Genomic DNA, 22,417 nt, shown 5'->3' with positions numbered 1-22,417 from the left:
CATTTAAGTATATTTTATCGTTTTTTGATACTAATGTAATTTGGTCTTTCTCAATTAGAACTAAAAAAAAATTTTTTTTGAACGTGTTCGATTGATTTCCGTCTTAACATTATAAACATGATTCACAAGTAATTTTTAATTAAATTGCTTTAAAATGATATAAATGTCAACTATGATACTGTCATATTCTATGCATGCTGCATTTTTAAAATCTCAGTCTTGGTTATAAAATCTAATCTCATTTCTGAGTACTTTTAGGTGTTTTTAATATTTAAATCTAAGTTTGGTGCTTGGATTTCTTGACATTTGCAACTATATTTCATAAATAGGAAGGTTTTTAATTTTTTTTTTTTTTAAATGAAAATTTTTATTGGTTCCCTAAAAATTGAACTAAGTAGATTTTTTCAGATTTTACAGTTAAGTGTTATTTTTATTGATTCTTTTTTTAAAAAAAGAAAAATACTTTTATGTATTAAAAATAATTTATAAGAAAAAATGTAACTAAACTGCATGGTGTAACAACATGACAATTGTTGTTGTTATCCTTATTGAGCATTATATCAAGATATGCTCATTTAAATTCTTGTACTGCCTCTGGTTAAAGATCATAAATTGTAATATTTATTTCATTTTATTATTAGTAAAAAAGAAGAAATTTCCATTATGATGAGAAATCTTGATTTTAAAAAGGAAAACAACAACAACAAAAATTATACATATAATTGATTTTCATGAAAATCAAAATTTATCTAATATGATCTATAATATATTATAGTTATAGTAATTGTTCATTTATATATAGCTTAAATAAGAACTAATTACTGTATTTATATTTACATATGGAATTTCTAATGATTTAAAACATATATGCTATAAAAATAAATTCGAAAAGCAACAGGTGTCATATTTAAAAATATTTTAACTATGTAATTAAAAATATTATATCTAATATAATAATTAAAAATATTATATCTATTAGTTTAACTAATAACTAATTATTTTTATAAATTGTAAATGTCTTTTAAGTAAAATGTATTAGTCTAATTCTATCAAGTGAAATATTTTGTTTGTAATCATCACCTTTAATTTATTTAGCCTACTTTTGTATAAATTTTAAATAATTATTTTTAATTTTTGTTGTACTTTTTTTCTCTAAAATTTGTTTACAATTCTTCAAAGGAAATGAACAGCTCTAAATGTTATGAGATGTAATGGGAGCTTATTATGCATAATATAGTTTTGTTGTTTGAATCAATTACTGGCTATAAATTCCTTTATCCATACATAAAAAAAGCGTTATTGAAATTTTTTAACTGCATAGATGATTTTTCTGTATCTCACTTTCACTGACTGTCATTTCTTAAAGGTAACTTTATTATAATTGGAAAATTTTGTATTAAACCACAATTTCAAACTATGTCTATCAGTTGAAATATTTTTATTGGTTTTAGAATAACAGAACAGCTAAATTTCATGAAGTTATTGAATATTTAATTTTACAAGTTCTTGGAATCTTCATCTGATAAATTGAATTACTTTTCTTTACTGAATTACTTTTTCAAAATACCATATATACTAGTTATAATTGTCAATAGAAATATTTTGATTTCCTCAAGTATAAATTGAAGCCTTGTGATTTCTTTTTTAAAGCTTGATTTTCTAACTCATTCTTCTTTATTTCTCGATAGTTCATATTTTGTGTATTTTAGTATTAAAGGTTAAATTTTAATATAATTTGTAGATGCAAAAATATAAAAAAAATTTCTCGCCCCCGGGTGGGCTCGAACCACCAACCTTTCGGTTAACAGCCGAACGCGCTAGCCAATTGCGCCACGGAGGCTTGTCGGTTAATGTGTTTTATATTTATATATCAAGTTTCATTAAGCCTTGTTTCTCTATTGTTTCATTAGATGAATTTAAATTATCTTAAATATTTTCTGTTTCTAATTTCGTTACTTAAGTTTGTTTTGTTATTAGTCACATAAAGTAATTCAAATTTTATAAATTTCTATGAAACGCTTAGAGTAAAAACAAAGAATATAACTATTTTATTTTGGAATAATTTTTCACTTACCAAAGTACAATTTCCGTTTTCTATTTGTGAATAAAACTCAGAACATATAAAGTTGCTACGTGAATTATAGGTTTTAAAACTGGATCTTACTAGTCGCATAAAATTTAATGACTTTATCAAACATGTTTCGTTTTAAAAATACGATCGTAGATTTTGTCCACAAACATGTGGTCTGCAGCAATGGACAAAATTTGATCAGAAGCAAATGGGTTTTTTCTTGTTTGTATTGTTTTTGTTTCTTTGTCTTAATTTTACAGCTAGTTTTTTTTTTATCCCAATGAATTAGTAAAGTCATGCATACAATTGAAAACCGAAATATGTAAAACTAAACTATAAAGACCAAAATATGAAAAAAAAATGTGAAAACCAAAATATGAAAATTTATTCACTTTAATGCAATTCGAGAATATCGTATGTAACAAAATATGTAAAAAACAAAGTTTTTTTAAAAAAGTTTATAATTGACGAAGTGATTTTTATCGATAATGAAATGTTTTTTTTTCATTCAATTCATCATAAAAACAAACAAACATATTTTTGAGTATTTTCTTTGAAATAGCATTTTATAATTCTTTATGGTCACTGTCAGCACATATTTCACTTAATCTTCGACAGAAAAAAAAAGAAAGAAAGAAAAGAATTAAATGCTGGACGAGTTAGTAAACAAATTAGTCAAAATGAAGTTACAAACATAGAAAACCACCACTGCTCCTACTCCCCTCCCCCCTCTATAAAAGTATGGATAATTACACTTTTAGGCAAATATTATAAATGTTAGCATAGAATTATAATTGTGTCTAGAAAGAACTATTGAAAATAATTAATAAAATTTACACAAATAAATTGATTCTTTAAAGAAATAGAAATGATTTTTAAAGATATATATATAAATTTTACTAAGAATGTTTTTTATTTGTTATTGATATTTATTTATTATTTTTTTACGAGGTAGGGAGTTGCATTCCAAATATTCTATCGGTCAAGAACTACCTTGTGCTTACCTTTTCTTTATATGTTTAACAATCTTTTGTTAATAAAAAATATTTATAAAAATATAAATAAAAATGCTTTATATTTATTTATTTATTTTTTAAATTGAAATCTAAATAAAATTGTATTTAATAATAGTTTAAGTAACTTTTAAAATATTAATTTATTTCTTAATAACATAATCATTGAGTTATTAGCCACTAAGTCATATACATTTTAAAGGTATGCGAATAAGTAATATGTGTATATAATATACATAATAATATTATATATAAGCAATCTTCTAAATCAAGTTATATTTCTTTCTTCAAAATGTTTTTTTTCTTCCGCTTTAATTAATTTTAGATTTATTTTCTGATAAAAGGAATTTAGCTTTTTATCTCTATAAGTTCTAATATTTTTTTATGATTACCTGAGAAATGATAAAAAAAAAAAAAGACTTTTACTTATGAATTTCAAGCCTACGGGGTAAGAGCCCTCAATTTTAAGTTAATTTAATGGAAAAGTTAGAAAACTACTTTGTAAGGGCCGCCATTTCTTTTCGAATGTATATATTGAATGTTAAAGCCATTTCTTTTAGATTATATGTATCAGTATGCATATATTTTGTGTTCATATATCCAGGGAATATCCTCCCACCGCCCTAGACTGTGGGTTACATCCACCTAAATTCAAATATCAAAATAAAAAATAAATTTTAAAAGTTTTAATAAATTGATAGCGAATTTAATAGTAAAACTTGTAAAATAAGGATAATAACGCCTACTCATCATAAGAGAAACCACGAGATAAATGCAGTAAAGTAGCATTTAATATGATTCTTTGAATTTTTAATATGTGGTGGTGGAAAAATTACGTAAAATGAAAAATATTAGACTAAAAATAACTTAAATTTCGTAAAATTAAAATGAAAAATTAAAAAATATTTTTGCAAAGCGCAGCCAATTGGCGACTCTGCTTATATGTGAAACTCGTGGTTCGAATTTGAGACTTCTATCTTGAAAAAACTTGTTATTTTGCCTTTCTGTCAATTAAAATATCCTAAAAAGTTCGATATTTATAAAATATCTAAATGGTTTATTTTATTTATTTATTAATTTTTTTTTAAAGTTTTTCTCTTTGTCTCATTATTATTATTATAAGGAACACATGTTCTACGTGTCAGCTTTTTTAACTTCATAGGAGGTGGAAGAATTAGTGATAAGTGGGTTTGTGATCGAGTGCTTTGAAATATATTGTTTATTATTTATTTAATAGGGAGATTTCACAAATTTCCGTTAGATTCCGTACGTTACGTTATGTTGGCGTGCGTTCACAAATCTACAAGCAAGCGGTAGAATATTTTCTGTTTAAGCCTACTTTTGAATTAAAAACATGGACATGTTATGGATAGGTCAAGAAGAACGCAAACGCAAAATGAGGATAAAGGATTCGTTATTACTAAATATTAAAATAAATCATAGGATAATTAAAAAGTTCTGATATTCATGAATATAAGGATTTACAAATGATATAAAAAAATAATAAAAAATATATAATAACACTACTATATCATGAGTGTAAAACATAAATTATTACGAAATATATATTATTTACAGTTATTAATTATAGCAATTAATTAAAGTGCAAGTTGAGAATTACAAGTATTGTACATTAAAGAAATCATAATTTAGTATTTCAAAAAACATTGTATGGCTACAAGATGCTTGGCAAAAGCAAATGAAACAATTATGAAATGTTCGTTCAACTATAGTGTGATAAAAGAGTTTTTAATTGTTGAAGTCTATTTTTCCAATTCAGCCAATGTCCGGATACTGTTTTTCTGATTGAAGGCAACAAACAGGAAACTGAAGGAAGTGTGATGAGGTATCTGCGTTGTCACACTTTGAGGTTGCAGGTGGTTTTGCAGAAATACCCCCTTTTGTCGTTATCAAACGCAAATTTATACACATTATCTTCACAAATTCATTTCCTCATTCCATCCACTTTCTCCCCAGGATACGTTCTTTAACTGTTGATTTTTTTGGGGAAGGGTTTTCTTCATCACCTGTTTTCCCCAATTAAAGAAACTGCCCAGCTGGGTGAAAAAACTGGAATCGATCACGAGCTTTACACCATTGACTTCCTGTTGTCCAAGAGGCAATAAATATTGGAGGACCGTTCTGGAGTGACATGAGGTAACACTGATGCAGTATGTGAGTTTAAAGAACGGCCACCCCCTGCAGCGGTTTCTTCTTCATGAGGTCTTCATCTTACAAAAGATATGAGTCAGTGTCCTTAACTGGAAAACGACGCTATTAAAAGATTAGATATAAATAAAGGAGTAAATTGTCACATTACCCAAAGTGCAAATGCTATGATAATCAAAATTTCCAAAATCAAGCAATTTTATCAAGTAAAAATTCTATTTCCAACGTATCTATATTAAAATACAGTATTGGTGCAGTTTTAATCGATGTCAAATATGCTAATATACTATGTATACATTAAATTTCTATTAAGACTAAACCAATTACTATAATAACAACAGTGCTTATTACCAATATTAATTAAGCATCATTAGCGTCAATAAGGGTATGACGACAAAAACTAATCAAGCATCATTGGTGCCAATAATAGTATGGCAATATTTTACTTTCGGTAAATATTGCTTCTAAACGGTTTAGTACTAATTTTCCATTGGTTTTGATTTTTAGTAAATAATATTTTTTATTTATTGTTTTTGTTGTTGTTAATTTCAATTGCCGTGGATTTTAAATTATTTTGTTTTATGGAAACACGTTACAGGTGAAAATTACAACGATAAATAAAATAAACACTTTTCAGAAAGTTTCAGAAATTCTAATTTGATGACTTAGTTCGCTTATGCTACCTTCGTCTCACGTTAGTCATTGAATTTGTTTGATATAACGATTGAAAAATAGTTACATTTAAAAGAACGTGCAGTAAACTCTTTTTTTTTTTTTATTAAATTGAAGAAAAGCCATCAAACGTCATTGATGTTATCTTTAAAATATTTGAATTAACAGAATTGTCTACTGTTTAAATTAAAAGAGTTACTACTCCAATGCTAAAACATGTAAAAAGGCGACTTTTTTTTTATCAATGCGCACCGAAATGGAAACACTCTGTCCATATCGTTTTTAGCGTCACGTTATGGCAAAAAGCTTTATTACTAGTTAGTTAGATGAGTTTATCGTTTTCTTTTATCATTTTAATCGAATTAATAAAGTTCATTGTAATCGTTTGGTTATTTGTTTCATTTTAGTTCTATGAAATGCTTAGATGTTAAATCTTTAAGGATGTCGTGTGTTTTTGAAGACAAAAGTTCATTTCGTAAAGTAAATTGCAATTTATTTTAAATATTTTAATTTCTCATCATATTTCTTGTTCTTATATCTACTTCAATGTTGAATTTAGTACGTATTTAACATGGATATCATTCAACATTAATTCTTTTAAACTAATTGAAGAATAAATACAAAAAAGCGTTATTAACGTAGATTTTTTCTCTGTTTATAGTAGAAATTATTATACGTCAGAATGGAAATAGACAGGAGTAAATAAAAATTTGAAAGAAATACTTTTTACATATAATCTTTCTCTCATTATCTTTCACGATTATAACAGTGGCTAATGCTAAAGCAATTTGAAAGTTATTCCATTATTTCAAAAAAGCTCTCGGGAACAAATTTAAATTTTCGAACGATTTTTAGGATCGAAGACTAAGATTGCCCTTTAGCCAGATAATTGCTGAATTTCAAGCGGTTCTAAACACTTAAATTAGACGCACAAACTCTTCATTTTATTATTTAAGATTATGATAATAATACTAATAATAATTATGATAAATGAGATACTGGAAAAAAGTATGGATAAAGCAAAGTGAAATATACACACACGCACAAAAAGTGGCTCAAATAAAAAATAATTTAAACGCTTCACAATAGATTTCAAGAAACGAGATTTGACAATTGTTTATCTACCCCTTGTAAAAATCATCAACTCTATAGTAAAATTTTAGAAAACTGGTAAAAAAAATTGATTTATGAAAAAAACATCTTATCATACAAATCGTAACTTATCATACAAAAATTCCAATTATATAAAAATCACTATTTTACACAATACAGCGTGCATTTTCAAGAATAAATGCATATTTTACCTATTGTTAAGAAGCTGTTGAAATTGCATGTTATTCCCTTCATACTTTTTTTTTTAAAGTTTGTGACGACCCAGCTTTTATGTTAAAATTTAAACAGAGAGCAAATTGAAAATGTACCAAAACAGTCTTGGTTTCTTCTGCATGGAGCAAGAACCTTACGCTAGGGTCTATTCCTCTGTTAAACAGTGTACATAATGGAACTAATTTGAGATGCTGCCATCAAAAATGGTATATGCATATTGAAAACACATTAAAAATGTAAAAAATAGAATTAAAAAAAATTAAAAAATAAACGAAAAACTGAATAAACTTTCCTGATTTTAAAATTATTGCCGGAAAATAAGCATAGACACTTCGGGGGGGGGGGAAGCGGTAGACCCCGAAGTTTCTATGTTTATTTTCCTTAATTATATCTGTTTCTAATATGAGACACGTTGAAAAAGCGGCCACTTTTTATAATTAATGAAATATGATTTGTGCTTAATTAATAGCAAATATATCATACAAATTACAAATATTTTCAGAAAGTGAAATAAAAATCTTTAAAAAATAAATATTACTTTGTGCAAGAAAAAAGGAATTTATTGCCCAATTTCAAAACCTATGCTTTGCAGTCCCGATTGACCCCATATCTTTTTCTTTTTTACAAACAAAGCTCTGTTATTATATAAACCAATAACAATTATAAAACTTTATCTAGTAATAGAATTAAATTAGTTAAGTATGTAATTAAATAACATCTTCAGTAGAAAATTTAACTAAAAAATTTTTACTCTTTGTTTCATTAAAGGAAGATCACACTAATTACATTTCCCCATGTTTATTTTCCCACCATAACGCTAAAATATAATTAATATTAACATTTGAGCGAACAATGCGCACTTTTTAGTAAAAATCCTTAATCTTTCCCTTGGATTTCATTATAACTTGAACTTTATCTGCCATAATTAGTCTCCAGGACCTTACATACTTTTTCCTTTACTACAGTATCATTAGTCACCATTTGGTTCCCGACTCCTCAGTGAGTTATTAAGGTATTCCAGGGATTAAGAATGTTCTCTAACATTTGCAAGTCTTTTTAATGATTGGTGGAACAATTCAATCTTCTGTTAATGAAGGAACCATGTCCTCCAGCGCTATTTTAATCCTTTATGAATTTGTTTGTTTCATATTCTAGGAGGGCCTTAAATTGGGGTAACCCAACGTTTCTGTAATTACGTCTCCTGAGGTACACTTTTAGCAACGCTTGGTAATTTTAAGCTGACTTAGCGGAATATAGTTTTAGATTATTTTGTTCGACTGACCCTTAAGCCGCCGCTGATGATGCCATAGAAAGTTAAAAATTCTAATAAAACTCCCGGGTGCAGTTTTAACACGTGTTAGAATTGTAGTGTCGATGCTGGCGCCTCCTGATAGCCTGGAGTGGAATTGATCTGGGATTTGAATCCGCGCATTTAGTGGTTGGATGTCTTTGTGGGAATATCAATAGTGTTAACTTCAATTATTCTAGTACATCGTTTTAGATATTTGTAAGGAACTTAAAAAAGGTAAGCGAGTTATAGTTAATTCGTTTTTAATTTTTTATGAAACATTGCATCAAAGAAATCTCTTTTGGTTCACTATCAGTAATTGCATTTTTTTTCCTTGGAAACATCAGATGTGTCGAAATTATTTCAGCAGCAAGTTTTAGCTCTTAAATTTAAGGGGTTATGAATTTTCAACGGAACAGAAAATTGCAGCGTAAAAAAAATTTAAATTTACAGTAGTTTATATAGTGGCACTATTCCGGAAGGAGCGATTTCCGGAATAGTGTTATTTTGAGTGCAAATGAGTTTTTCATATTCAAGTTCGTTAATTGAATTCTTTAATGACTCGATAGACACCCTCGCTAGCTTTCCTTTGTTTTTCTTTCAATTTTTGCACCAGATTTATTTCATAATGCTTATCAGTTCTGTTACATTTATTAATGTTGGTACGATTAAATCATCAGTATGTCTGATCCTGTATATCGCTCTCAGTAGTTTGTCATGAGAGATTGCCAGTTGTGGTGTAAGGGTGATTGACAAATAATTTTAATTTGCATGGTAATTTGAAATAGAAGAAATTCATATTATGATTTATAACAGCGTATTTTCTTATCTTTCAATAATAATTTTTTTACGAGCGTTATTTTTACAAATATGTAATAGAGGGATTTTGTATTATAGCGCGTTCTTACTGCGGTATTACTGAAACGCGTTTGATTAGTTGTTTTCGGGCCAAGGATTGGCCCGAAAATGGATGTGCGCAAGGTAATAATATTGTACTGCATATTTTAAAGAACTTTATAATTAATAAGGTTGATATTTAATTATATAATTTTAATGATTTTAGAAAATTTACAGTTATTTTTTGAAAAGAGAAAGAGAAAAATGATTGAACCGTTTTGTACAGATTTTTAGCCACGGATATGTATTATATGTTTGTTGTCAATATAAGGGTAAGTTTGTCAATATTAGGTCAAGTATATCAGGGCATTTTTATCACCACACGCTTTATAAAACTGACAAAATCAAATGAATAGAATTAAATGAATATGTAGTTTATTTATTGTAAAATAAATAGATAATCAAAATTTGATAAAAAAAAACAATGGATACCCAACTAAAGTAATTAAATTCTACATAAAATTATTGATATTAATAGTATGTTATTATTAATAAATGTACTAAAAACTTCGTTAATATATATTTTTACCATCTGAAAATCCATATCCGTCAAATCCATCTCTAAAAATCTGTGCAAAACATGCAATTCATGTTTATCTCTCTCTCTTTCTCTTTTTTAAATAAATGTTAATTTTTTAAAATCATTAAAATTGTATAATTAAATATCAACCTTATTAATTATAAACTTCTTTAAATTATCCAGTATAATATTCTTGCGTTTATCCGTTTTTGGACCAATCCTTGGTAACTAACAAATCAAACGAGGATTTTCACGTTCAATCTCAATGGTTTCTGACTTTAAATATGATAAATATTTATTGCTAACTATTAATTAAGTTTCGAAATCAGACACAAAAACGCACTTTCTCTGAATAAATTTTTTTTTTTTGCATATTTGGATTCTTGACCCTCAAAATAGGGGGTGGGTATACTTATAAGTTATATATATTTGGCGATAGTCCCAAAGAGCAGCAAAGTCGCCGCCGCAAGTGAATATTTTAAGATAACCCATTGACTAATTTAAGAGAGGAATACTTAATTTTAATCCGTTGCTAAGCAACCGTTGCTGAGCTACTAAAAAAAAATTTTTTTTTTTTGCTTCATTGTACAATTAACACCTCCTAGAAAAGATAAGGCCTTGAATGGAATTTAAAGGAAATGAATGTTAAGGGATCTGAATTTTTGATCGTTCTCTTGACCAAACTATGGGGACCATATTTTCCAGATTGCAGCTATATTTTGAAGGTTGAGAATCCAAATATGTATAAAAAAATATATGTTTATTCACAGAAAGTTCGTTTTTTTGTCCGATTAACTTAATTAATAGTTAGCACCAAATAAATAGCATATTTGAGGTTACCCCTACCCAGGAACCATCAAATTCACACTTATTACTGAAAATCTGATCATTTGATCAAAAGTTATTCTCAGTGAAATTTTTATTTTGTTTCACTGTACAATTAACACCTCCTAGAAAAGAGAAGGTCTTAGCATGGATCAATTTAGTAGTCCAAAGTTATTAACATAAACTGCTCAGTAGGGGAAAAAAGAAATATGTCACTACGTTCTGGCTATTTAGCTGCGCAGTGAAAGAAAATAAGAAAGATGTCATTACATTTTAACTACTAAAGAATCAAATTTCTTGTTTATGGTAAGTCGTGCTGAGGCCTTCTATCTTGTAGTAGGTATTGGACAGTGCAGGTATCTTTATTTTTATTACACACTCTTCTGGTGAAAAAGCAAATATCGAAACTCCTATTGGCCAAGATAGTTTTGTATTTCACAAGAGAACTGATTGTTATCAAAGAAGCTCTTTCATTTTACCTTCTACACTATTCTGAAGACTCAACAGAAAGACTGGTCATTTTCTCTGATTCAAAATTAGCACTATAAGCCATATGCAATAGAGAAACGAATTTAATCCTATCTTCTATGCCAGGGGTGGCGAACCTTTATACACCAACGTGCCATTTTCTCTAAAAAATTGCTTAATGAGGTCATAGACGTGCCGTGAGTATTGGGAAAAGAATAATACTAAATACTATCAACTCAAAACTCTTTATTTACATCGAAAAAAAAATACATTTTGCAATGTCTCAGTTATACAAGTAATTCAACTTAAAGTAACATCAGTGTGACTTCTGTTGTTGCAGATTAGATGACAAATAACTTATATTAGGTTGTAAGATGTTAGTTTAAGCAGGACTGTTGATTTTTTTTGCTAGTTATTTATTGTTAGCTTGTTTTTTACTGTTAATAATTGTTTTTTAGCATTAATTTTTAATTTTTTTCATTAATAATTGTTCATTATTTTGTTTGTTTTTTGTGAATTTTAATTTAATTGTTACATATGCTTTATAGCGTAATAGCATTTGTGTAATAACAATTCATAGTGTAACAACAATTGTGATCGGTGGAGTGCCCAAAATATTGTGACGGGTGCCATAAATGGCACGCGTGCCATTGGTTTGCCATCCCTGTTCTAGGAGGTATTGATGCAATCAGTAGAGTTCTAATCAAGTTTTTTTTAAACAATGGCGTTTTAAGAAGCAAATAGCGTACATAGTCTTTTATTTATATGCAAATAATAAAGCGACTGTTTGCACCTATGCATTTTCATGTGATTTCTGATTAGTAAATAAGGGCAGATCCCGATTTTATTCAACTATTCTATATAAGTTTATATGTATAAGTACTATACTAGTTCTTGGTACTAGAGCCTAGAGGGATTTTGACTTTCATTATGCTTGTTGCTTACGTCGATCATAACTTTTTTACATGTAAAGAATTCGCCTAACGTTTTTTTTCCCCTTAAACTTTTACCAAACACCATTTTAACCAGCCAATAATGCTTAAGATCCATCCTTTATGTCCGTACAGTGAGTAATTTTTCATGGGGTGTTAGTTTCAACTTTATGGGTGATATTGCCCTTGAGTGAGACTACTTTATACATGGTACGCAATTAACATATTATGCACTTATGCTATTAAACTATGCTTTCAATTAAAGCTATGCATTCAATCAAAACTGGTAGTCGCTTAACAAAAGTTGATTACAAATGCAACCGATTACAGATAATAATTACTTAGTACTAAATTACTTGTAATCGTAATTTCAGGTTAAATTTTACAATTGCTCTTGTAATCGTGATTACAAATAGTCATATTGAGTGATTGCAATGTACTGTAAATACAATTTATTACACGAATTACGATTACAAGCACTCATGATCATAGGATTACTTATAATGGTTGGTCATGATCACTTGTGATCATCATTAGATTAAATCACGATCTCTGCAATAATCGTATATGACATTCCATACGTTTTTATATTCTTCAATCACGATTTCAAATAAAGCTTATTAATACTTATAATCAATTATGTTTGTTCTACTTTTCATTCTCATAATCAGTTGAATCTTTAGGTCGGAAACCCATATTTACTTGTTTGTTTTATTCAAGCTGTTCTGTAATGACTGCCTTTTATATATACATATATATTTAGAATTCTTGTCAAAAGTGAATTAAAGAAATGATTTACACACGCGCATGCATTGACGGGAAAGAAATAAAACTCTTATATTTGTGGAAGGACTATGGAGGGGCGTGGAAAAAAATCACTGCTATAACGGATTTTACCTATAAATTATTTATTACTTCTTAAATGATATTTACTAGTAGTATTATTTATCATCTTATTAATTATAAGTATTTTGTTATTATTATATTTTTGATTTTTCGAAACTAAATGCTTAAAACTAAAAGTGTTGTCTTTTTATTACCATATAAACCACATATCACCTTATAAAGCAATATTTAAAGATAAAAAATAATTAGTTAGATTTTTACTATTAATAAATTGTAAAGTTATTTTTCAATAAATTATATTTACTTTTACAAGAGATTTTTTTTATGTAAAACTGTGTTAACATATCAGGGGTCTGTCCAGACATTTTGTGAAAGGTCCGTTTTTCGTTAAATTGTGAAAAAATTACTCACATTCTTTCAACCAGGGTCCGCTTTTATGTATTTGCGCAAATAGGGTCCGTTATTGCAAAAAAAATTTTTTTCAAGGAGTTTTTGAATTGTAAAGACATACAAGATTATGCTCACCACTGTAAAATTATAGTTAAAAAAATTAAATTTTTGAAAAATAAACAACAATTGCTGCTTCTAAATTAGAGATGCAACATACAAATATTTATATTTAGCCTATGCTGCTGAACGCAGAATATTCATTTCGGACGAATAATGGAAGAATCGTCTGCCGAAGACAAAACTTAATTCGTTTACATCCATCTTTCTTGTTTTCTGCCCTGGAAAGGGTTTATTCGATTAACAAAATAATAATGAAGATAAACAAATTTGTGAAGGGTCCGATTAAAAGAAAAATCATTTTGTGAAAGGTCCGTTTTTAAGTTAAAATATTTTGTGAAGGGTTCGTTTTTATGAAAAGATATTTTGTGAAGGGTCCGTTAACGGACCCAAATTTCTTCTAAACAGATCTCTGCATATGCAATTAATAGAATGAGTTAATCGAGAGATTAATGAATAGAAAGCAATTAATGAATAGAGAGAGAGAAAAGGTTGTGAAGTTCTATCGTTTTTAGCATATTTTCAAAAGTAATAACAATAATAGGAAAGAAAAAAAAGATATCTTAAAAACGGTTAAAGTCACAAACTTAATTTTAGTTTTATTTAAATAAGAACAGGAAATATAAAAAAACTTTCGAAATACAGGTTCAAAAAAGTATTTCCGAGTTGTAAATTTTTTTTTCATTTTAAAATCAAGATTTTTGAACCACTGTGCGGCGATCTTTAATGTCGACCAAACTTGCCGCCTAGGGCAGCTTAGTTCTTTATAATTATTTCCTCCTCTATAATTTTTCTCGCTCACCATTAAAACTCAAATCCCACAGATTTTAATTCTTATTATTTCGTCCTAGCTTAGGTTAATGATGTTGCAGGGATAAGATCTACGTAACCGAATCCTTAAATTATATCTTCCGCCAGCTATAATTATTATTCTTACTATCCAAATTATTTGTTTAGTTAATTTTCTTGCTGAAAAGATTGTAGTTTGTACATAGCAAAACCTAATAGCCAGTAATTTATAACAGCTAATAAAAACCCCTGTACGTTGAAAAAGGCAGTAAAAAAATATGATTATTACGGGTTAAATTTAGATTAGAAATAAATAGACTATTATTATTTTATAAAATAAATTTAGACTATTTGGGCAACCATATTTACCTCGGCCGCGAGTGAAATGCAATAAAACATTGGGGAACTTCGTTTTTTGCGGTCCTGCCAAACGCTCTGAATTGTGGAGGTGGATGTGATTCTTCCCCGGATTTCCGCTTTTTTTTCAGATTTTTCCATTTCTCCGCTAATTTCCGCGAATTTTTTAATTTTTTTTTTTTGCACAAGTTAAAATATTTTGAGGAATTTAATTTTCCGCGGAGCAAAGGTATTGAAGTCCTCATTTCCTCCCTCTGAAGTTTCCCTAAAAATCATTTCCTTGGGATAAAACTGGTTGATCAGGGATGAGATTTTTCCGCTTTTTAGAGGATTTTCGCTTTTATCTCCCGAATTTCTGCCTTTTTATCAAAAACTCCGATTCTCTAAAAGTTAAGTTTTTTTTCTTTCTTTTTTTTAAATAAATATCCCACTTTTTTTGTGAAAATTCAGTCATAAACAGAAAACTCAAACTACGTCCTAGCTGCTAACCCTTCCACCTTTTACTTATTTTAGCTATTTTCTCCGATTTTAATCACAGAAAATAAGATTTTCCGTATTTTTATCCGTCTCCTGATAGTTCGTATTTTCGTAATTCAAACGTTTGCTGCTTCCTGTTTTTTGGTGCGAAAGCAAACGGGGGAAAAAATGAGGTGGGTTTGCGGTGAAAATATTTATTTGCTCATTCAATTAATTTCGTAAATTTGTATTTATTATGTCTAAACAAAAACAATACAAACAAGCCTTTTAGAAATCCCTAGTTCAAGCTCCGCAAATATCTCGATTCTTATTCACGCGATTTTAATATCAATCATCTATTTTCGTATTTACTTGATTTAAAAGTTGCGCATTGTGATTCTTATTTACGCTATTTAAATATCGTACATTATGATTCTTATTTACGAGATTTAAAAATCCAATATCGCGTTTTGTATTGAAGCATTTTTAAAATCGCGATTTTATTATCAAGCATCTATTTTCGTATTTATCTGATTTGAAAGTTGAACGTTGCGATTTTTATTCAGGTGATTTAAATATCGTACATCGCGATTCTTATTTACGAGATTTAAAAATCCAATATCGTGATTTGTATTTAAGCGCTTTTAAAAGCTTATGTAGCGATTCGTATTCACGCGAGCTTAAAATCCAATGTCGTGATTCGTTTTTGCAGTTGTAATATCAAACATCGATTTTCGTATTGAAGCGTGCTTTAAAAATTAGACATAAGGATTCATATTCGCGCAATTTAAAAATTATGCATCGTGATTCGTATTGACGTGATCTAAATATTACGCATCATGACTTATTCTCTTAATTTAAAATCATGCATGTGATGCATATTCATACAATTTTAAAATTAACCATCGGGATTTTTCATCACATTATTTACAAGTTTGAAAATCGCACTTTTTTGTCAAATTTTTGGATTTTGAATGTATATATTTTCTTGGATTTCCTCTTTTTCACTTTTTGTCTACTCTCATCCCTGGGAGGTAGCGGGCTCGAAACCCACCATAGGCTTGCCTTCTCTAATGTGTGCTATCTGTTCTCCTATTTCTCTTGTCTTTGATTAGAAGCCGTATTTTGTATTGAGAACAGTTGATACGAGTCTGTTTTTGTACATCAATAAAACAAGGTTTCGAATCCCACCTAAATCCTAGTTGTTTCTTTGTGTAGTCCTTTGATTTGTGTTATCAGTTCTGTAAATCGTTCTTTGTATTAAACATGATAGCCCGTATACTTATGTCAATAAATAAATAAATAAAATTAATAAATACATGAAACACTAAATTGTAATAGTGTTAATTTTTAACGTTCTTTTTAGTTACAAGAGCCCGTCTTCGATTTGAGTCAAGGTATACTTAGAAAGGTTGTATGATCTATATCAACTTTTTGTTTATTTGAAAACTAAAAAGGAAATCTGAATTTGGATCCGCTACACGAAAATTAGGAAGCGTATTAGTGCGTGTCACTTCATGCATTTGAGCTTGCAAAAATTTTCTTTTTTACCAAAGTATAAAAAGTTACAGCTTAAAAACAGGTTTCTGAACGCATTAAATTTTCATAAATATTGGTCGTGGTTAAATTTTCATATATAAAGCTTATTACCTGCCATAATCAATAAATTTCGGCCCTAACTTGGGACTTTCTCTATACTAATTCAGAAATAAGTTAACCCGTCCTTAGGTCTTATTGAAAATTTCATTTCAAATATCAATAAATCAAAGAAGCAACAATTGATATACAATCGTGAAAAGATTTTCGGGGTTCACATTGGTCGAAACTTGACCACGTGCCGATTTTTACCTTTACCATCAATAATTCTTGTGTTAACCATTTTTAATTTGAGCACACAAACAAATAAATGCATAAATGAATCGAGGCAACAATTAAATTTGCTTTATATTATTGGAAGGATAAGTTTCAAAATGTAGAGAGCTATAGCACAAAAAGATAAATTTCAAAACACGTTAATTTTTGTTAATTTATTCTTCTTTTGCGAACTGTAGTGATCGCGCGATAATTTCCAATTGTTTCACAAAAGTTTTAACTCCCCTTTAACTACAGTTATTTAGTCGACATGCTTATCCTCCTTAACTAATCGATGACACAGATTTGTATCTAGTTAAGGGGAGAAGTTTCGAAGTGCTACATAAATATTGATTTTACTTTTACTACCTTTATACGAGTCTAAAACTGAACTGTGGTTGATATGAAAAATAATAGCAACAAAATGACTATGTTTTAAAAAAAAGCTGTTTGTCTAACAAATTTTGTTTCAAATTTTTTCCGGAAAAAATGTTTCTAAAAACATCCAATCAATACCACTGTAAGTAATTAGCAACTCTAATGTTCTGATAACTAAATTTTAATGGATCCGGCTTTCGTTCTTTTTAACTGGTCTTTTTTTTTAGTGGTTTAAAGCAGAAAAAAAAAGGTCAGTTTTTTTTTTGGTTTTATTTTATTTTATAACAGTCGTTGAACAGCCGACCCAATTTTTGGGTTTGACTACTAATGTTCAAATCCGTAGCCTTCTAATTTTGAACCCAATCCAGAAGACAAGGGAACTCCTGGATCAAGTATTGGGAGAAATTTTGCCTTCGCGGAGGACATTTTGATGGAACTAACTCGCATTTGCGTTGCATGAGGAGGAAGACCACGAGAACCTCCCACGGTTAGTTAGCTTGACGGCAAGGGGACTCTACCCAATGATCCGTCTACCACTGAGGATATTTCACGTCAGCACTGTGTTCGGTGCAAGCTGGATGCGGAATTCGTATCGACCAGCCATCGCCGGGATCGAACCCCGGTTCACCTCATTGGAAGGCGAACGCTCTATTCCCTGAGCCATCGCGGCTCTCTTTTTGGTTTTTTTATTTTATTTTATGACCGTCGTTGAACAGCCGACCCAATTTAATGTGTTTACGACTACTAATGTTCAACTCCGTACCCTTGCAATTTTGAACCAATCCAGAAGACAAGGAAACTCCTGGATCAGTACCCCCAGAGGTATTGATTTGTTATGGGAACATGGAGGACTTTGAGACTCGACAGATTTAACGTGTATCAGTCACCATTTTCTACACGGGGTCAACGTATTCTCGACGTTGGATGTTTATCGCATACAATTATTAATGCATACAATCCAGATTAGCAACGAAAATTCTAAATCTGGATTCTAAATCTGGACTGGCCTGCTTCAAGTCCCCCCTCAATTCGGCACTTCCTTCCATTATCTAAACATTGGTATTTACTCATTTTTGCTGTTTGAAATTGAGTTAAAAGAATAGATTAAGATTTTTTTTTAAAAAAACCCCGGGAAATTCGGGAAAAAGTACGAGCGAATGAAATGCAGATGTTGCCATGCACGCTTATAATGTTTATGGTTTAAAATAGATCAATACAGTTGTTTAGTAATGATTATTATAAAAAGACAGCTTAACTTTCAATTAATTCAATTTAGTGAGTGCCATAAATTTGGCAGTTTTTCACATCAACTTATTTGAAAAAAAATATCTTTTTTCTTATTAGTTTCATACATTTCGTGGTAAAGAGCCGGTTTGACTATCCATACTTATAGAATTTGATGACAAAAATTAGAGTACTATTTGTCACTGTGAATTCATTTGTAGTACTGCACTGTGAATAACCTGAATATAATTTATTCTAATGATTGGATTTTCACGTGCAAGGACTTACGGGGCGACCTTAGATATGCTAATTAATTAGTAATGACGATATTTTAAGTTACGAAATCATGCTAAAAAAAATATTTTCTATAAAACTACATCTATTTTTCTCTAGGGATTTAGATTCCTGTCCCTCATAATGTGGGGAGTAGCCGCAATCTTGGAAATATGGTTCTAATTGTTTGGGGAGGATATTGTTTGGACCCAACAGTTTAGACCTCTTAGTGTTAATTTTACTTTTTGCGTATTTCGCTACATCTTTTAAAGTGAATTGAAAATGTTTTGTACATAATAATAAAATTCGTTTATTCAAACATGATCCCATGCAAAAATAATTTTTAATAATTATTAATTATTATTTTTTTTAAAACTTATTTTTTATCGAAAATTTTTGAATTGTAAGGGGGAAAAATTTTACATCTTTTAAAAAGTGTAACCATATAAGGGGAATTACAAAACTTAAACGAAAACGGTCGGGAAATCGACTTTTTAAAATTTAATTTTGTTTATTATCCGTTTAGTCATTTGTAACAGTTAATGTTGTTAAAAACTAATTAAGTCCCCCCCCCCCAAAAAAAAAANCCCCCCCCCAAAAAAAAAAAATCTGGAAAGAAGAGAACTAGTTGAAAGTGGTTACATAAAGCCTTTCAAAATCCACAGGTCTTGTCCTCTTTTTTTTTTTTTTCCTTTTCGGGAAAATCTTTTTCCTTCTACCCTATTAAGAATCTTTACGTTATCAATGTGAGTATTATTTTCTAATTCGATGTGAAGAAATTTAATTCTTCTTACAGTAGTATACGTAAAATGTGTGAGTAATATAATGAAGTTTCTTAAAAACTATTTTTCGGATCTTTTTCGGATATAAACAATACAATAAAAACAATAAAAAAAATAACCCCGCCAAAATGTTTTAAAAATATTCCTCTTCACTAAATAAATTAAATAATTAACTAAATAAATAAATTAATTAATTAATTAAAATTGATTGTTCAACCAATTTACGGTTAGTAAATGTGCTTGTCTTACGTAGATTTTGAGTACCAGCTTCGCTGGAACATATTCTGGTTTGCTTTGGACTTTCTAAGGTGGATCTTAAATCAGGTCCCCTTTTTGCTGCGGATTTTCTTGCGATCAGCGGCGCCCTGGAGCTTATCTGAATCTGACATATTTCAGATTACGAGGATAAGCAATTGATTTTGAGTTGAAAATATAATGAACTTGACTAAACAAAATAAAATAGCCACTAAAAAAAGAGTTATCCCAAACTAAAAAAAAATTTTAAATTTGATTTACAACTCCCCCCCCCCCCTTNAACCCCCCCCCCCCCCTTAGAAAAAAAATTCTCGTTCCCTTCAAATCAAACCACTAATGCGCTTCTCTTACTTGTTATTTTATACTGATCATAAAGTTAAGCATTGATAATATATATTTGACTCTAAAATATCCCCAACCAAAAAAGGTTTAAAAATTCCCCCAAATATTAAAAAAGAGCCGGATTTTAATAGTTAAAAATATTCCTTATACACAATTCACAGTGTCCCCCTCACTCTTATATTAACTCCTGCGTTCGATCAAGAAACGTTGAAATCTTAGACAAAATTTTCCAATTCAGCGGCGTTTAGCGACCGTTCTCCGGTTTATCATTTTTTTAAATAAAAAAAAATTCATTTTTTTTAGTTTAGGTAACAAATTTATAAAGATATAAAAGCTTGCATTGCAATTAAAACCAACGTCAACCAAGAAAAAATCTCCAAAAAAAGAAGCAATCGTTAAAGGCCGCTGGATTGTAAGTTAGCATCCCGGACAGAAGTAGATATTTGTGATAGGAGTGTAGAATCATCTCCTGAAAAACAAACTTTGTGGATCTATTTAACAAGTCTTTTAGAGTTTGTGCATTCAGGAACTATTAGTGGTTGCCGATAAATATCAGGTTTTGTCTCTTAAGACATGGGTTTGTCCAGACATTTTATGAAAGGTCCGGTTTTTGTAAAATTGTGGGGAAAAAATACTCGTAATTTGTGAATATAAAGTAAGCGTTAAGTCGCATTCTTTCAACCAGGGTCCTGCTTTTATGAATTTGTGCAAATAGGGTCCGGTTATTGCAAAAAACTTTTTCAAGGAGATTTTAAATTGTAAATAGATACAAAATTATGCTCAGTACTGTAAAATTATAATAAAAAAAATTACATTTTCAAAAATAAACAGCAATTGCTGCTTCAAAATTAGAGATGCAACATACAAATATTTGGTATTTAGCCTATACTGCTGAACGCAGAATATTCATTTCAGACGAATAAAGGAAGAAGCGTCTGCCGAAGACAAAACTTGATTCGTTTACATCTGTCTTTCTTGTTTTCGCCCCTGGGAAGGGTTTATTCAATTAACAAAACAATAATGAAGATAAACAAATTTGTGAAGAGTCCGTTTTTAAGTTAAAATATTTTGTGAAGGGTCCGTTTTTATGAAAAAATATTTTGTGAACGGACCCAAATTTCTTCGAAACAGACCCCTGTAAGAGATTTGTCAGGAGATTACGTCGAAGAAATTGTTTGAAATTGTCGATTGTATAGGCTTAAAATTATGTTCAGCTGCTTTAGATTTTATAAAAACGTCTGAAAACACCAACCTTGGTATTTTTATTTTTTAAAAAAAGTATCAATTTTACCCAGATTGAAAATTGAATCTTAGAACAAGGCTTGGGATGTTAAATTTCCAATTTGAATTCAAACAATTTAACAATTTGCTACTCTTTATATATAGCTACAAGCTGAATGCACGGGGTAAATAAAACAAATAAATTAATCATTGCTAAACATAGACTACGAGATTACGCACAGATTTGATAGCACGACACGATTGAAGAGTTTAGCATGAGTACTCAACGTCAACATCACCTTTTTTAGGCATCTACCATCTCATCACAACGGAGGTGGCCTTTTTAACCAGGTACTCCCATGCACCCATCTTAGTTTCCGCAGAAGAGTTTAGTGGAAGAATCAAGTAAGCGACATTTTAGGGGTATTTATAAATTAGTGAAAATAATATAAAGTGGTTGCATCAATATGCGTATTTTTAATATAACATAATTGTTCTTGCTTTCACTTTAATCTTAACATAACTAATCCACATTAGTTTTTAGAATGTTAGCAGGATTTTTATTTTCAAATCAGGCAGTTGTAAATAAAATAAGACTAAAAATTATTTTAATCCCACTTTCTAACAAATCGGTTAATTTAATTGCTGGGAGACCACTTTTTTTTTCTTACCTTAATTATAGTCTTTCTGAAAATGTCACTTACCTGGTTTTTCCACTTAGCTGATTAATAAAGATAAATAATTTTAATTTTGTTTTATTTATTATTATTTGTTGCCCTTTCTCGTGGCTTTACATTATTATATGAAGCAGAACATGTTTTTTGTAGCTTATCCTATCAGAATATAGATTGGCTATATATAGCATCACTAGCGTGATGATATTGTTCGCGGTTAACTGATGTTAGTCAAAATTTACCACTATCAAGTAAACTTATCTAGTACATGTACAAGAGGC

At 29.3% G+C, this 22,417-nt stretch overlaps 1 protein-coding gene and 1 non-coding gene across 5 annotated transcripts in view; one reads left to right on the top strand and one right to left on the bottom strand.

The window, feature by feature from the left end:
- The window catches only part of LOC107449406 (zinc finger MIZ domain-containing protein 1), a 225,321-nt gene that overhangs the window by 825 nt on the left and 202,079 nt on the right, over positions 1-22,417 (top strand). The window contains exon 1 of one of the 4 annotated variants that reach the window (XM_071179880.1): positions 8,757-8,776. The exons of the other annotated variants lie outside the window; for them this stretch is intronic. The gene's annotated coding sequence lies outside the window, so the exon portion shown is untranslated. Of the gene's footprint in view, positions 1-8,756; positions 8,777-22,417 lie in introns of those variants that run through there. 4 annotated transcript variants of the gene reach the window in all.
- Positions 1,767-1,840, bottom strand: TRNAN-GUU (transfer RNA asparagine (anticodon GUU)). The gene has a single exon. It is a non-coding gene; the product is annotated as a tRNA-Asn (tRNA).

The sequence above is a fragment of the Parasteatoda tepidariorum genome, chromosome 4 (assembly GCF_043381705.1).
Source record: "Parasteatoda tepidariorum isolate YZ-2023 chromosome 4, CAS_Ptep_4.0, whole genome shotgun sequence".
NCBI classification, from domain to species: Eukaryota; Metazoa; Arthropoda; class Arachnida; order Araneae; family Theridiidae; genus Parasteatoda; species Parasteatoda tepidariorum.
Note: the sequence above shows the minus strand (reverse complement) of the source record. Positions and strands in the feature narration are given on the sequence as shown.